We start from the raw sequence: 17,926 nt of genomic DNA on the forward strand, positions 1-17,926 counted from the left end.
GGACTTAGTGTGAATGTCAAAGACATGAAAAAGGACCAGTCAGAAATTAAGCATATAGTAACTGAAATAAGGAATAATTTAAAGGAATTCAACTGTAGGTAAAGGATTCTGTGAATCAAATCAATAATTTGGAATATGAGGAAGCAAAAAAAAACCCAAAACACCACACACACAAGAAAAACAATCAGAACAGAAAAACAAACAAGCAAAACTAATAAAAAAAATATGAAAATAGTGTAAGGAGCCCATGGGACAACTTTAAGCATGACAACATTTGCATTATGGGGAGAGAGTACAAGATATTGAAAACCTTTTTGAAGGAACAATGAAAGAAAACTTCCCCTACCTGGTGAAAGAAATAGACTTACAAGTTTTGGAAGTGCAGAGAGTCTTAAACAAAATGAACACAAAGAGGCCCACACCAAGACACATCATAATTAAAATACCAAGGGTTAAAGACAAAGACAGAATTTTAAAAGCAGCAAGAGAAAAGCAGTTAGTTACCTACAAGGGAGCACCCATATGACCATTAGCTGATTTCTCAACAGAAACTTTACAGACCAGAAGGAGTAGCAAGAAATATTGAAAGTGTTGAATAGCAAGGACCTACAACCAAGATTATGCTATTTAGCAAAACTATCATTTAGAATTGAAGGTCAGATAAAGAGCTTCACAGACAAGAGAAAGCTAAAGGAGTTAATCACCACCAAACCAGTATTATATTATTATATGAAAGGTTGAAGGGTATTCTTTAAGAAGAGGAAGAAAAAAGAAAAAGAAAAAGAAGAAGAAGAAAGAAGAAGAAGAAGAAGAAGAAGAAGAAGAAGAAGAAGAAGAAGAAGAAGAAGAAGAAGAAGAAAAAGAAGAAGAAGAAGAAGAAGAAGAAGAAGAAGAAGAAGAAGAAGAAGAAGAAGAAGAAGAAGAAGAAGAAGAAAAGAAGAAAAGAAGAAGAAATATGAACAATAAAATGGCAATAAATACATAGGTATCAACAATTAAATCTAAAAATCAAAATAAAGGAATAAGAAATCTAATGAACAAAATAAACCAATGCATAAAATAGAATCAGAGACATGGAAACATGGAACAGACTGAAGAATCTCAGAGGAAAGGGGTGAGGGGGGTGGGTGAAGAGAGTAACCAAAAATCTTATATGCATTACCTATGGACACAGACAATAGGGTGGTGAAAGCCTGGGGTGGGGCAGGAACTGGGTGGGTGGGTGGGAGGTAATGGGAAGGGAAAGGGGTATATTTCTAATACTCTCAATAATAAATATTTTTAAATAATAAAAAATATCTTGAGGAAAGTTAAAATGAAAATACAATATACAAACTTAAGGTTTGTGACAAATGCATTTCTAAGGGGAAAGTGTATTGTGATAAATGCATAAGCCAAAAAAGAAAGAGCTCAAATAAACATCCCAACTTTACAATTCAATAAACTGCAGGGAGGGGTAGGAGAGGAGAATAAAAAAAAACACAACTGAAGTTAGCAAAATGACTGAAAACATAATTATATAGATTATTCATTAATGAAATGGAAAATGAGGAAAACAATAGAAAACATTAACAAAAGTAAGAGTTGGTGCTCTGATCAGTGTGGTTCTGTTGGTTGGGTGTCATCCTAAGTGCCAGAGGTTTGCTGGTTTGATTTCCTGTTGGGGCACATTGCCCGGATTATGGTCTCCACCCCAGGTAGAGTCGGGGAGAGGGGCATGTGGGAAGCAGCTGATTGATATTTCGCTCTCCCATCAGTGTTTCCCTCTCTCTCTTTCACTCTCCCTTCCTCTCTCTCTAAAAATCAATAAAAACTAAAAAAAAGAGTAAGAGTTGCTTATTTGACAAGATAAAAAAAAATTGACAAAACTTTTAGCTACAGAGAGAGAGAAAGAGAGAGAGAGAAAGAGAACATACCCAAATAAATAAAATAATAAATGAAAGAGGAGATATTACAACTGACACCGGGAAAATTCAAAGAATCATTAGAGTATTAGACGATCATGAACAAATTAGACAATCTAATAAAAATGGACAAATTCTTAGAAACATATCATATACCAAACTGAATCATGAAGAAATAGAAACAGATTGATCAGGTCAATACTATGTAGAGATTGAATCGGTATTTTTAAATCTCTCCAAAAAGAAAAGCCCAGGACCAGATGATTTCACTGGTGAATTTTACCAAAGATTTAAAGAGAATTAATACTAATACAAAAGAGAGAACCCACCACATTTATCTTACATGGCTGCCATTGAATTGATACTAAATAAATATAAGCAACCTACAATAAAAGTATAGTCCAATACCCCTGAGAAATATAAATGCAAAATTTTCAGCAAGATTCCAGCAAATCAAATGTAACAGCTTATTAAAAAGGTAATCTGCCAGGATTAAGTGGGATTCACCCATGGGATGCAATGATAGTTCAACATACACAAATCAGTAAATTTATTACATCCATTAATAGAATGAAAGATAAAAATCATATGGTAGTCTCTATAAATGCGTAAGTGCATTTGATAAATTAAACATTCATTCATAATAAAAACTCAACAAATTGAGAATAGATGGAACATTTAGCATCAAACTCAATGGTGAAAGACTAAAGACTTTTCCCTTCAATCTGGAACAAGACAAGGATGCCAGTCCTCATCACTCCTATGCAGCATAGTACCAGAAGTCCTTGTCAGAGTAATCAAGGAAAAAAAAAAGAAATAAAAAGTATCTGAATCTTGACAGGAAGAAATAAAAATGTCTCTGTTTAAATATGACAGGATTTTACATTTAGGAAACCCTAAAATTTTCATCAAAACACTGTCAGAGCTAATTCAGTAATGTTGCAGATGAAAAGTCAACAATCAATACAGTACCAATAAGTTACTCAAAAAATATAAGGGAAACAATCTCATTTACAATAGCATCAAAAACAACAAAATACTGAAGTATATGTTTAACCTATGAGACATTGATGAAAGTAATTGAAGAGGATACATATAGATGGAAAAATAAGCTGTGTTCATGGATTGGAAGAATTAATATTGTTAAAATGTTTATATTATCTAAAGACACCCATAAATTTAATGCAATCCACGTCAAAATCCCAATGGCATTTTTATGGAAAAAGAATAAAAATCCCAAATTTTTATTGAACCACAAAATACTCCAAATAGCTAACACAATCCTTAGAATAACAAAGACGGATGCATCACACGTCTGATTTCAAACTGTAGTACAAATCTATACTAATTTTAATAGTTTTGGTGCTGGCATAAAAATGGTCAAAGCCAATGGAAAGGAATCAAGAGTCCAGATATAGATCCATGCATATGAAGTCAGCTAATATTTGACAAGGGGACCAATAATAATCTATGGAGAAAAGAAAGTCTCTTCAATAAATGATGCTGGAGACTTGGATATTCAAATGCAGAAGAATAAAGGTAGACTCCTATCTTAAATTATTTAAAAAAGCAACTGAAAATTGATTAAATGTTGAAATGTAAGACATAAAAACCATAAAACTCTCAGGAGAAAACAGGGAAAATGCTCCTTTGCATTGGTGTTGACATAATTTTTAAAATTGACACTTAAAGCAAAAATAACAAATGGGAATACATCGAAGTAAAAAGCTTCTGCTTTGCAAGAGAAATTATCTACAAATGCTCAATCTATATAATGGTAGAAAATATTTCTAAACCACATCATCTGATAGGGTGTTAATATCTAAAATGTATAAAAAAAAACTCATCCAACTAATAGAAAAAAATAAAACAGTTTAAAATGGGGAAATAATGACTAGACATTTTCCCAAAGAAGATATACACATGGTCACTAGGAACATGAAAAAGTACTCAAAAATCGTTAATCATGAAGAAATGGGTGAAGGTGGTCAAAAGGCAGATTCCTGCTATTGGATGAGTAAGTTCTTGTGATGTAACGAACATCATGGGGAGTAGAGGTAACAACATTGTCTTGAATATTTTAACAATGCTAAGAGATGAGAACTTAAAAATTCTTATCACACACAAAAAAGTGTAATGTTGTTAGGTGATAGATGTGTTAATTAAAATTGTTGTAAACATTTTGCAACATATATATACACAAAATCATTATGTTGTGCAACTTAAAATAATGTAGTTACATGCCAACCATCTCTTAATAAACAGGACATAAAATTTAAAAAAAATTAAAAACAGGCTTCCACCTCAACACAGAAAAATGTATTATCCAGAGGAACTTGGAAGATGAGAGAGTAAACTCAGTCCAAAAAAAGATATATATGTCCCACGAAGCCTGGCCTCCCGGACTAAGGCTACTACTGAGGAAATTACATTTATTGTGCAGGTTGCAGGGTACCGGTAGTACTGTGCTCAGGCTGCCATAAGAAAATTCCTGGGACTGATGGCATGAATGAAGAGCTGCTTTGTTACAGTTCCCGTAACCGGGAAGTCTTTCTCACTGTGTCTTCCCATGGTGGAGTGAGAGAATTCCCTGGTCTCTCTTTTTCTTATAAAAGTAATAATCTCACAATGAGCTGTCCTTTCCCATGGTCACTTCCACATTTAATTACCTCCCAAAGTTCCCATCTCCAAAGGGATTAGGGCTTTAACATGTTCATTGGTGGGGCCATACAAATATCCAACCCATAACAGTCTTTCAAACCTGTTTCATTTTCTTTAAGACATAACTTTGGACTAACTAATGATTAAAGGTTTGTGTGTGTGTGTGTGCATGTGTGTGTATGTGTGCATGTGAGTGTGTGTAGAAGGGGTGTGTGAACTATGGGGTAACTATGAAATTTATGAAAATATGGAAGGTATGAGTAAAATAATTAAAACAAACTACACTACAATCTCTGTACATTAACTATAGTCTAGTATTTAATTGATAATAAACATAATTTTGTTAAAGAAGAACTACAAAAATGTGTTAATACAATTGGTGTATAATTTTTTTAATATATATTTTATTGATTTTTTACAGAGAGGAAGGGAGAGGGATAGAGAGTTAGAAACATCGATGAGAGAGAAACATCGATCAGCTGCCTCCTGCACATTCCCTACTGGGTATGTGCCTGCAACCAAAGTACATGCCCTTGACCAGAATTGAACCTGGGACACTTGAGTCTGCAGGCCAATGCTCTATCCACTGAGCCAAACTGGTCAGGGCTTGGTGTATAATTATGGAATATATATATATATATATATATTCCATATATATATATATATATATATATATATATATATATATATATATATATTCACTCTAAGGCAACAGAGTCATACTTTCTTTAATGATATCATGGGGATTTCATCTTGATTTACACATTTCTTTAGTTTCTTCTTTAGAAAAATTATATGCATTATCATAGAAATATTGTAGAAGACAAAACATTTATTGAATCCTGGCCTCTCCTAGTTTTGAGCTAAGTGACTATGGTGAAGTTATTTAATCATTCTGCACCTCAGCTAGCATTTTCCTCATAGGACTATAATAAAGAATAAATAAGTTGACAGATTGAAAATAGCTTACAATAAGAACTTAGTAGATATGAGTTTGATGTAAGGTCAGGTTGCCCATGACAGTATATATTTTTTTCCAGCATATTAAAGAGGATCTCTCTTTCACTCTCCAAAATGAAATGCTTAGAAGATAAATGGCCATTACTGAGCCATAACAATCATATCTTCCTCATTCTCCTCCCCTTCCTCCCCCTCTTCATTATCATCATATATAGAAAGTTCCAGATGAAATCTTTAAAAAAACGCAAAATAGAACTAAATGAGCAAGTATATTTTTGGTTGTCCTATGTGCCTGCCACTAGTCTAGAAAACATGGAGAAGGCCTAAATATACTATGAAATTCTATTGAGAATATATGACTATATGAACTAATGCAACAGGTATAGAGAGAGGAATCAGGAGATTTAGGTAACAACTTTTTTTTTATTTTTTTCATTTTTTTAAAATTTTGTTTTATTGCTTAAAGTATTACAAAGAGCATTACATATGTCTCCTTTTTCCCCCCCTTGACTTTCCCCTGGCCTCCCCTACCCCCCAGTGTCTTTAGGTAGTAAATTTTGAAGATTTTGGGAAGAAAAAGAACTTTGTGAGCTGGGAAGAATGAATATGCTCTCTCAGAGTGACAGCTGGTGGAAGGGGAGAAGGGAGTTCAGGAAAATCATGACAGTGTCCACCAGCTACTCACCTCAAGGGAGAATCTTGCAAAATTATCAACTAGTTAGTTAAGCAATTTACTTGCCGAAAAAAGATTCTTTTGCATTACATCTCTAATTTTATCTTTCCAGTATTCTTTTCTGATTTTATGAGAATATTCACTTTTCAAATGAGATACAACAAACCTCAAGTTGAAAATGGGAAAGCATACTAATAATCCTATATAATAAAGAGGTAATATGCAAATTGACTGTCACACCCTCACACAATATGGCCGCCCTCCATTGTGGTCAAAAGATGGCTGCCACAAGATGGCCGGCAGGGAAGGGCAGTTGTGGGAAATCAAGCCAGAAGAGGAGGGAAGTTGGGTGGGACCAGGCTGGCAGGGGAGCAGTTCGGTGTCAATCAGGCTTGCAGGGATTGGTTAGGGGGTGATCAGGCAGAAGCAGTTAGGGGCAATCAGGCAGGCAGACAGGCAAGCGGTTGGGAGCCAGCAGTCCCGGATTGTGAGAGGGATGTCCGACTGCCAATTTAGGCCCGATCCCTGTGGGACTGGGCCTAAACCATCAATCGGACATCCCCCGAGGGGTCCCAGATTGGAGAGGGTACAGGCTGGGCTGAGGGACACCCCCCATGCACGAATTTTGTGCACCGAGCTTCTAGTATTGAATAAAAGAAAAAAAGACCATTTCTAAGAAATCACGTTTCCTTTTGAGGATGGAGAGTAGTTAGACTGCTAAAAGTGGCATCTATTTCAAATGTCAGCATTGATGACGTCTGCTGATATTTACCTTCTTTCAGTGAACAATTGTTGTTTACTTTCTCACACTGCTACACTAGAATTCCTCTGAGATGCTATAGAATTTGAATTTTTGATTAAATAAATAATATAAGAAAAACAAAATCCTATTTATCAGGATATTCCCCTGGAATTCACATCTTGCCAGATGATGTAACAAACTTCATTTAATGCAATGTTTTGTGGTCTTAGAACATCTTAGAATGGAAAACTTTGGCTTAGCACCCTTGGCAAGCTTCATTAATTACCTCAGTCAGTATATTATTTTGAGAATTTCTTGTTTATAGGATGCAAAGGGATTTTCTAGAGACTATTCATTCATGTTTATATCTTTATATGTTCTTTCCCTTTGCTCATCAGCCATGGACTTGAGATATACCATTGTAAACATTGTATTTTTTTCTGAAAAACTGAAAACTGCAGATGGCCTCAGACAACAAACTTATCTTTTCAGAACTTATGAATAGGCCTCCTTGTTTCAGCAGTCAGGAAATGCCTTCCCGGTGAAGAGATGGAATGAGTCACGTGCTGATGGTGACCCTCTCTCTTCCGACGTGTAAGGACCTCTGGCTACACTGGAAGAGTGTCATGGGGCAGGGGCTGTGATCACTGAGGTGTTTGGCTGCCAATGTTTTGAGATTGGGTAGATATTGAGGAGTGAGGCTGAAATTAGGATAGACTGCATTTGGGTTTTAATTTTATTTTTGATTCAATGAGTGGGTTAATGTGACTTTCTACCTTTTCATTTTCCACTGATTTTTACACTCTGGGGGTTATTTGCGCCCATTTCTTGATTCACAACCAAAGAATTATGAGAAAAATAAAGAGAGGAAACACTTAAGTGTTTTTGTTGTATTGTCTTATGGACTACAGTTTAGAAATATAGTTTTTGCAGGATGTATATTTTGAATAAAAGTCTGACATTTGGGCCTCATTCATCCTACCCATCTATAGATTCTATACTCTATATACAGTCGAGATCATTCTACTAGATGCTTTCCTTCTTCTGTCTGCTAGCTTAATCAAACAATTGCTCTGCTGCAACAAAGATGGAGCAAGGAAAGGCTTTCTTACATTTGAATTTCACTTGAAACCAAAGACACAAGCTCCCCTGAATCATTTGAATGCTTCATTTGTAATTGGCATGTACCCCAATGCATAGGTCTTCAATGTTTGAAAAATATCCTGAGCCCTTCCGTGGAGTGGGGGTTTCAGTTTCTTAAATGAAGGCTGCAAATCTTCTTGACATGTACATGGTATACACCAAATATCGTTTATCAGGGGTTCGGTTGGCACCATTTAGATATGGCATAGGTGCAAAATGATCTTGAGGTTCCCCATCACGGATACAATTATTTTTAAGTTTCAGAGCTGAATGCTTCATTAAATGCCTGTGACATGATGGCATGCCCAATTGCTAATGTAATATTTCGCTGCCAAAATTCTGAGAAAACACCTTGTGCTCCCCCCAGGTCTCCACAATCAGCCACATTTACTAATATTTTCCAATATGATTCAGTAGGCAGAGAAGGATGCAAAGTTTTAATTTGCTAATCACCCGGTTGGATAAGGGCTGTGGGGGAGATGCTAATCATCTGCAGACATCTGTAATGACCCTTGGACAAAAACGGAGGAAACTAAATCAAAGCTTTGACAAGGGCAGGAGAGCGGAAACAGAAGCCCTAATTGTGGCCATGTGAAGTGCACTCTCCCCTTTTGTGTCTTTTGTAGCAGGATTGTACAATACTGTATAAAGTAACTTTTATGGACAGATCCAAAACTGACTTTGTCCATCTTTTGGGATAAATGGTCAAACTTGATCTGTGAAATATGTGAGAAGAGAGAGACATTATGGTGCAAATGTTGCAGACAAAAGGGTCTGGGCGAGCTTTTGCCAGTTAAATTTGGCTAACCTGCAGAAAGCCTATTGTCAAGCCAGCCATGCTTCACTGAGCTCCCTGCCACTCTCCTTGCCCTGCTTCCTCTTTATGGTTAAATGAACCTCAAAACAATGACAAAGAAATATGCACTGAGTCACATATTCTAAGAAACACACTGTACTCTCCTCAAATTGAAATAACAGCACCTTAATTCTTGGATTTTCCACATTTTCGCTGGTAAAGCTCCTCTTTGCTTTCTTTGAGTCTATCAGTTCATGCAGTTCTGCCCAGGGGAGAGCTTAGCAGGACACTGCCACGTTAGCTCTTGGAAGATCAAGAGGAACAGAACAAGCCAAAGGTAAGCTCACTCACTTGCAATGTTTTGAGTGTCTGTTTCTTTGCTGGGAGAGGATTTACTTTTTTGGTTGAAAGGCATCCTGTGCTGAATAAATGACTCTTGTCTTGTGGATGTTTTTAATAGCTGGAAGTATAGGAGGAGAAATAATTTGATGCCATCCCACATATAGAACAAAGTTACAGCCATGGGTTTGCACTTAAATATAGACTACACATATAATTGTCAGAGGTGAATGCTATCTCTTCAAAAAAGCACAACTTACAGAAATTTTAAAACTCAGAACTGAAGTTTTTGGATAATTTCCAGGGAACTTGTTTTGAAGATGAAACTCTGTTATAGAATTTGATCACAAAAAAATATACGCATGGTCTAAAAAGCTTGGTCTAAATTCTAAAGAGCTGCCAATTGTGTGACGATTTCCCGATCTTCTCTGTTGCACTTTCTTATGATTAAAATAACCCTTATCAATGGGTGTTTCAAACATTGAAACATTTTACTTATGGCGGCCTCCCAATGGAGCTGAGCTTCAGAGATGTTTTCTCAGTAAAAGCTGCTGAGTCCCCTCAGGGTGCAGGGCTGACATTAGGGCGACAGTGATTGCCCTTCTCTGAGCTCTACCCTGGAGGGGCGATCTAATGGAGTGATGAATCTTTTTGCTTTTCTTGCCACAGCAAGTTCTCTGGTTTCAGTCTTCCAAATTCTCTAGTATTGAGTTTTCTTGCTAGAGTAAAGGCATGCAACTTCTCTAAAGCGCTCTCTAAAAGCTCCCAGTCAATACTGCAGTGCAGCTCCCCACATGGTCTGGACAGCTCTTTGCCCAGTCCCTTACTGCTCCGCCTCTGTGCTCCCAGCAGGTGTCCATCAGCACCACACATCTTGTCTCTTACCATCTCCAGGAAATGCAAAACCTCATTGATTTCTCCTGCTCTCTGTTTCCAACCTTCTCACCTAGGAGTAAATGGAGTTCTTCGATGAAGAAACTCTCATGCTTAAAACTTTTCACCTTTATAGAAGTTCCACACACGCATCCCTTTATATTAATATATATGAACAGAGTCTATGATAAGTATTCCAAAGGCTGCTTGTCTTTGTATAAGGGAAAAAAAACTTTTACAAATATTTTAAGACAAATGAAAGTTGTTAGATTCTCATTTTGTAGCAAGTTGCTTTGCTTTCCTGGGGGTATATGTTTGTGAAAATTGATATAGAACTGAAAATAGTTACGAGTACAGACAGCATCCCAAAGAGATGTGGCGCCGAGGTGACCAGCTTCATCCACGTTTGAGGGTGAAGGACCCCAAAACATCCTTCAGCCTTGCCATTTGGACAGGCGTCGAAAGGGGCAACATACCGCTTCCAAGTATGGTTGCTAATCTCTCCGAGGAAAAAAGCAGATTCACGTTGAAAGATGAAAGGCTGATAACTTGCTGATGTCATGTTTTGAACTCAAAGGTTAGAATGTTGCCATAGGATGGCACCTCAAAACTCTTTGTAAAATACAGAGAATGCAAACATGAACAGCCCCTGTAAAGTAATGCTTGGGGTGGATTGATGGGACTACAGCTATTCTCAAATGTGCAACAAATATTATTTTAATGAATTAACTGTAGATGTATGCCAGTGTTTAGGAGGACTGGAGAGTTTTCTGGTTCTCTGGTCCTTGAATATGAATAAGCAGCTAGAAGGAAAAGTTCACAGAAATGATTCATGATTTCTCAATGTGAAATAAAATATTCAAGGACTATCCTGATAACTTTCTTAGTAAACTTCTAGTGATTGTTTACTTTGAAATCTGAAATTTTGATAAGAAAAGTGTGCTTAGCTAAATGTTATCTGTAACTTTTCTTTCTTTCATAGTCCCAATGATATCAGATAGTGATATAAAAATTTACAGATTATACTATGTAAAGAATTTTAGAAAGGATTTGTAATGCTCCAAAATATGTGATTTTTACAAATTTCAATTACTTTGAAACTTAATTAATAGGTTCTTTAAATGTTAGGAACATAATCTTTATATTTCCTTTTCAATGCCTCTATATGCAAAGCCCCACTGTAATTTTGTAAGTGTTGTAAGTTTATATGTTGTGGTTAATTGAATGCAGCATGAAAGAAGGAGTGGAGGAAGGAAGAAAGCTAACAAAAATGTCAATTTTACATTTCAACTGGTTATATCATTAATCTGTAAGGGGAAAAATATTGAAAATTTGGTGAAAATAAAAATAATGTGAAGACTGTGATGCTGGGTATCTTCTTAAGATCTCAAATGCATGATTTATTTCTGCTCCCAGCTCTGTTTTTATATTTGAGCAGTTTCAATCATTTCACTTTTTAAAAATCACTTTTTCGTTTTTGACTGTTTTAATAGATAACTGGCCTAAGATACTGAAATTAATTTCTAAAAATTCTTATAACTTAAAATAGCAACTGGTATAAAGTTAGCTTTTTAAATCATTTTAATCAAGTTGGAACTTAAAAGGAGGGGTGAATATTACTTAGTTAACAGACATGTTATAAGTACAACATTAGTATGTGGGTATGCACATACTTTATATAAAATATTATATACAGCTATTGTGTGACATGTGTCATTTTATGAATATGCTCACATTGTTATCTCTCAAAGTTTTACACACACACTTCCTAAGGTTTTAATACTGATTAAGTACAGAGTAAATGTAACAGACAAAATCACTATTTATATCTTATATTCAATTATTATCATTGCACTAGGATAAGTAGGAATGTGTGTTTTGATTTTTTTATTTTGTAGCTCGTATGTGACTTCTTATTAGTTTCATTTACTAGCCTAGTTACACATTGGGATCATATGTCAAACATTGATATCAGTAGAATTTTAATGTATGTATGAATAAATATCAACACTGTTAACTGATACAAAGATAAAGATTAATGTTTTGATCATAAAAACTGTACCTTCACTATGAAAATTTTATTATTCATAATCTGATTAACACACTCCAATTGTACAGATGTTTAAATTGAATTAGTTCATAGTGGAGTAAAGATTAAGACTTTTGAGTTTTGATTTGCTGTAATTTAAGTGGTGTTATTAATATAAAAAGATTTTAAAGTTTATATAGTTTATATTTTGGCTTCTGAATACTTATTTGAATAAATATAATCATTGAAATGTAATCAGGAAATCCTAGTTCTTCTCACCATACATTTAGGTATATAGAACTATGCCTTTCAATAAGTTAAAGGTATTACAGAAAAATTAACTTTATATAATAGAAAATTATATGGTTAAAATTAACTAAAAAGTAATTTTTGTTTCATGGAACCTGGCTTCTGTTAGTTTTAAATTTCATATGTATTTTTTATTTCAAAGAAGGCTTACTCTATGTAGTATTTAAATGGTCTAATTCATCTTCCTATAACCTATTGTTCAGTTATTTTATTCAATTTATTTTTATAATTATTTTATAATTAAAAGTATTCTCACTCTGTGTCAGAATATTATAACTTGAGTAAAGCAAACATGAACTCAAAGAACAACATTAACTTTGGGCTGAAACTAATCATAACACATTATAATCTTGAAGCATGATTCTTAAGGAGCTTATTACAGAATGAATAAGTGGATTGTGATGGAAATTTCCTCCTGGTGTCATCCAGGCGCTCACTCGCACACCCTGCAATGGGCCTTCCCTGGCACTCTTGTTCCTTGATACTGGCTGGTGTAACAATTCACAGCGCACTCCAACAGTGATAGTAACACTTAAATGAAATTGTTCTACATAATTTCATGATATATGAAAGAGATTAAAATAATTGAATTGCTTTAATACATTCTGTTAGTGTTTGAGATATCTTGATTCACATTTCTTTTTAGGCCATATGAGGGCAGCTTCTGACCTGTGGTGCAGCCTTTCATGAAGCTGGGGGTAGGGCAGAGTAAAGTCAAGCTGCTGAGAGGCCCGGGGTGGCAGAGAGGTCAGAAGTTGGTGTGGAATTGAGGGAAAACAAACAGATAATTTCTTAATTTCTTTATGAATATGCGGATTATAATTAGGAGAATTTTTACATGGAAAACTTTAATTTTACACTTAACATTAACCAAAGCCTAAAAAGCCATTTTAATAAAAACACTTGTTTTACGATTTAATTTCTATAAGATAAAATTTCAAGAAAAAGGAATACAAACCATTCCTTCATATTTTCTGAGATGAATTGACAATATCAGGTTTATGTGGTGTATCACTCACCTAACAATGTTTAGAGCTAGAACAATATGTGTTCTTCATTAAGAAAGGGTGTCCACAGTGGCGGCCTCTTCTCCTTTTATTATATAGATATATTACACTTGACTATTTGCTGGTACGATAATTTAGATTTACAATCAACTTACAATATTAAGATGCAATTAATACATGATATCCCAAGGGAGACTGAGCACAAGAGGAAACTGAGAAACCAGTAAGTTGTAAGTCTTGCCTAATTTGGGGGAAATAAAGAAACAGGATAGGTCTGTGAGTATTACTTTGCTTAAGAATGTTGAATTACTGTGGTTGTTTGTTGATAAGATCATGTCCCTTTTATAACACCATCAGTCACTGAGTTGAGTTTGCCATCTATTTTGACCAAACTATGAATGCTAGGAAGAACTCTCAATTGGAGTAAATAAAATTAATAACTCTATGAAATCATTATGTGCAAATGTATCTCATTGTCTTCTGAAAACATTTCTAAATCTAATTCTATCTATTACTGACATGGCAAGAAGCAAGGCTATTTTCAAATCCAGCCTTTGTATGGTAGAAATTGATGCAGCCCACAACTTTTTTCAAGTGAATATATTTTTGACCTAGAAATTATTACTTTGACTAAGAAAAGTTTATGGGGAAAAAAGGAACTCGTGAATTCAATTTACATGAAGCGAATTTGACCTGAGCTTTGCTCTAAGGATTACCCAGCATTTGGGCTGTGGTAGGTGCCTTCTCAGAAGGCTTCCTGCTTGCATGCTGCCCTCTTAGTAACTGAGCAGGATGGAGGTGGGCTCGCCTTCCTGCGGTCCTGGTCCTTGGACAATGGCACCTTTTTCATGAGATCCTGGAACATTTAATGTTTTACCGCTGCCGCAGCACATTTCTTTCTTTTAAATAAAATTAGACTTCAGAAATATTGACTAATAAGGGCTCAACATGGCCTAGTATGCAGCAAATAGAGTAATTCTCTCTAAGTCTGTGATATAGCAGCTCACCTTAGCAGTCTTCATTCTCCCTCATAATGGGAGTCGCTTAGGACTTAAAGCCACAGAAAATGGGAAATACCTATGGGACGTATTCCAGGACTTTACATTGAATTTGAGGATTTCACATGTGATAAAGTATGTCAGTGTTGCTTACAGGGAATTCCAGTGATACCTCAGCTTTCTTGGACTTATTATAAATCCTTTGTTGGAATTATTGTGGCTGGTTCAATAATTCAGATTAGCCCTCATGTTTATTAATGCACTACATCTGTGCAAACAACATGTCAAGCAGAGAGTTTATTGTAATTGCCTGAGCAAACAGAACCTGAAAGAAGCAATTTCCAGTTACAATGTGCTATGACAAGTAATGAGGTAATTGGCATTCTGTCCTGATTACTCCCACCTTCTTTTTCATCAGGTCTGTATTGTGTGTGATAGATAGTTTTATAAGAAATGAAGGTGTTTGATAATATGGTTCGCTGCTGCTTAAGGTTAGTGATTAAAGACAATCATCATTTTCTCTCAAAGATCTTATTAGCTTCAACATTATTTATTCATACGTGTGAGGATGTGCCCAGGCCCCGTCTCCTCGGTGCACTGCGTGCTGTTAAAATCTAAACGCAACTGCCAGCCAGTGAGTGCGGAGTGTCCTAGGTTCCAAACAGGGTGGGATGCGCAACTTCTCACAGGAATGCAGTCTCAGCAGGAGCCCTGTGAGTTGGAATAAGGGCTTCAGCCTGCATCTGCACCCCACGTTCACCTGCTCAGAACAACAGAAGCAGTGTGACATCTAAGGGCAAGATGGTACTTTGGTGCTGAATCCTCATTTCCAGGGTTTTATAACTTCCTGTAAAAATCACTCTTTGCTTCAGCCTGTAGTGAGGGGAGACATGGAGTGCAGTGCATTTCTAGATGCAACATTAATAGTCTAGAAAGTGTCAGAGTCTTAGATTTAAACAAACAAACAAAAATGGAAAATGAGCAGAAGTTATTTTTAGGGGGAGAAAAAAGTTCCATATTTGTTCCAAAAGAATCTTTTCAGTATAGAAATTTTATTTCTGGCGCTTTTAGTTTACGGAGACAAACAAACTAAGGTTGCTGATAGGAGATGAAAGGAAGTGGGAGAATGAACAAATATATTGAAAAATTAGCCAAAAACCCACAAACAACAACTCCTAAACACAGACAGCAGTATGGCGATTACCAGAGGGAAAGGGGGTGAGGGAATATAGGAAAGGGTAAAAAAAGAGAAATGGTGATGGAAGGAGTCTTGACCTTGGGTGGTGAACACACAATGCAACATACAGATGACATATTATAGAATTGTGTATCTGAAGCCCACATAATTTATTAGCCAATGTCACCCCAATAGATCCATTTAAAAATTAGAAGGATTTCTGTAGGTTGCTTCCTTACAAGGGTTCAGAAGAGCATCCAAGTTCTCAGAAGCTGGATGGAATATACCACAACAGTTGAGATGCACAGAAAGTCTTCAGCAACTCTTGACCCCACCATTAACAAGATTATTCCAGTCTTCTGGTTGAAGAAGAAACCCCAGATCGATACCTGGCACACAGGTGTATCACAAGGACTACTTTGTGGAATGAATGAGGGTCTGCATGAAATCTATATTCAAATACCCCCACAGCCAGTAACTTAGAACAATCCACATCTCCTTGCATGAGGGGCCCATTCAGCCACGAGTGATAGAGAACTCTTCCACTAATTCATTTGCAGACTTCAATACCAACCTAAGTGCTTCAGTCTTTTGCATGCATTTTTATTTGTCCCAGAATGTGAGTAACTTCACAAAAAGGCAGTTAGCAGAAATCACTTACGCCTCAGCCTCAGCAAGCAGAAGGACTGGTGGCGGTGGAGCAGACTAGCCTGAGGTCCCGGACAAGCTGTGCAGAGGACAGGTGTGCTTACTGAGGGAGACGAGGCCTGGACACAGCCTCTTTAACTGTCCATTTTCACCTCCTTGTGTCTATTCTCTCTTTCCTTTATGAACAGTTATTAAAAATGTATGTGCCAAACTCAGAGACTGGCAATAGTAGCTACTTAATAAATAATAGTTCAAAGGATGGATGGATGGATGGATGGATGGATGAATAGATAAGCCCGTTCTAGGGGTTTGTACCTCGATATCTCCCTGAAGTTACAACAGACACCCAGTGAGAGAAGCCGGGAGCTGTGTCTGAAGGTGCCAGCCACACCCTGTCAACTGTCTTGTGCTTTCTTCTTAGTGTCCCGCCCACGCTGGTGTAGGATATCAGGAACAACCTAATCTGGATATTGCAAACCTAAAAGGAATCTTTCCATCAGTATCACGGGGTGGGGGCTGAAGAACTGCCCCCGCCTCCCCAGGAAGACAGGGTGTGAGCACTCCCAGGCTAGAAATGGAAAAGCACAGGAAGCATTTCAGGAGACACGGAGACTTCACAGAACTAATGTTAACTTGGGCTCCGTTTTTCCAAATCTTTGAGAACCTGTGATGCATGGGTGGCAGGGCCACTGGAAAGTCTAGCAAACTTTGTAAATTTAGAAAGATTTATTTAGAATTAGTAATGGCTTCTATGAAATCATTTACTAAGATGTAATTATTATTTGCCCATATTTTGTGCATCCCAAGGGAAATGGAATGAAAAGAGGAGGGGTAAAAAAATAATAAGTTAATTAATCAATCAATTAAGAAGCTGAGAAAAACAGGAATGCAGTGTGCAAAAGGTGTGGTCATTTACAGAGTGATTCCTGGCAGCAGCTAGCATTGTGTATTTAAATATGTTTACACCGGGTAAAATGTTAATTCTTGCAAAGTCCTCAGAAAACTGAGGCTAATGAGGTCACAGATGGAAAAGGGCTTCATCCGTCCCCAGGGTCCATGCATTGTGTACCATTTTTGCATTTCCACTTAGAAAACCGAGGAAGAGCTCGTCTCTTTGTAAAAGATTGGGAGCTGGAGAACCAGGGGGTTTCCGGGGAGGCCCCGGGGCACCAGCCCCCCTGGGGGCCTGCGGGCGGTGCTGGGCGCAGAGGTGAGCCCGCGGCCCTTTGCTGGAAGCGCCTGCGAGGAAGGTAAAGCCACAGCACAGCGGGCCCCAGTGCCGGGGCTTGAAGGCAGAGATCTCATGACCCCCGAATAAAGGAGGTGAGTGAGAGGCCAGGAGCACAAAGAACAGTGACCTTGCCTCCAAGTAGCTCCGTAGCAAAAAGGGACACAGACTGGACCTCCCAGCTCATGAGGCTGGCACTGATCAGAGCCAGTCTGCAGCCGCAAGAATGGGCCGCTGTTCCGGCTCAGCGGGCTACTGAGCGCCGCCCGGCCTGAGAGACAGGCTGCCATTGATCGGGAGCAGCCTGCTGTGCCCGCGGAGCGCGGCGGAGTTGCTTTAGCTTCTGCAAGAATAACAGTTTCCCATGCACAAGCACCTCGCACGAGGGAAGCTTGGAAGATGCTCTCTAGAATAAGAATACATTTTATTAGTTCAAAAT

This window comes from Myotis daubentonii, chromosome 12, assembly GCF_963259705.1.
Source record: "Myotis daubentonii chromosome 12, mMyoDau2.1, whole genome shotgun sequence".
In the NCBI taxonomy this organism is placed as follows: domain Eukaryota; kingdom Metazoa; phylum Chordata; class Mammalia; order Chiroptera; family Vespertilionidae; genus Myotis; species Myotis daubentonii.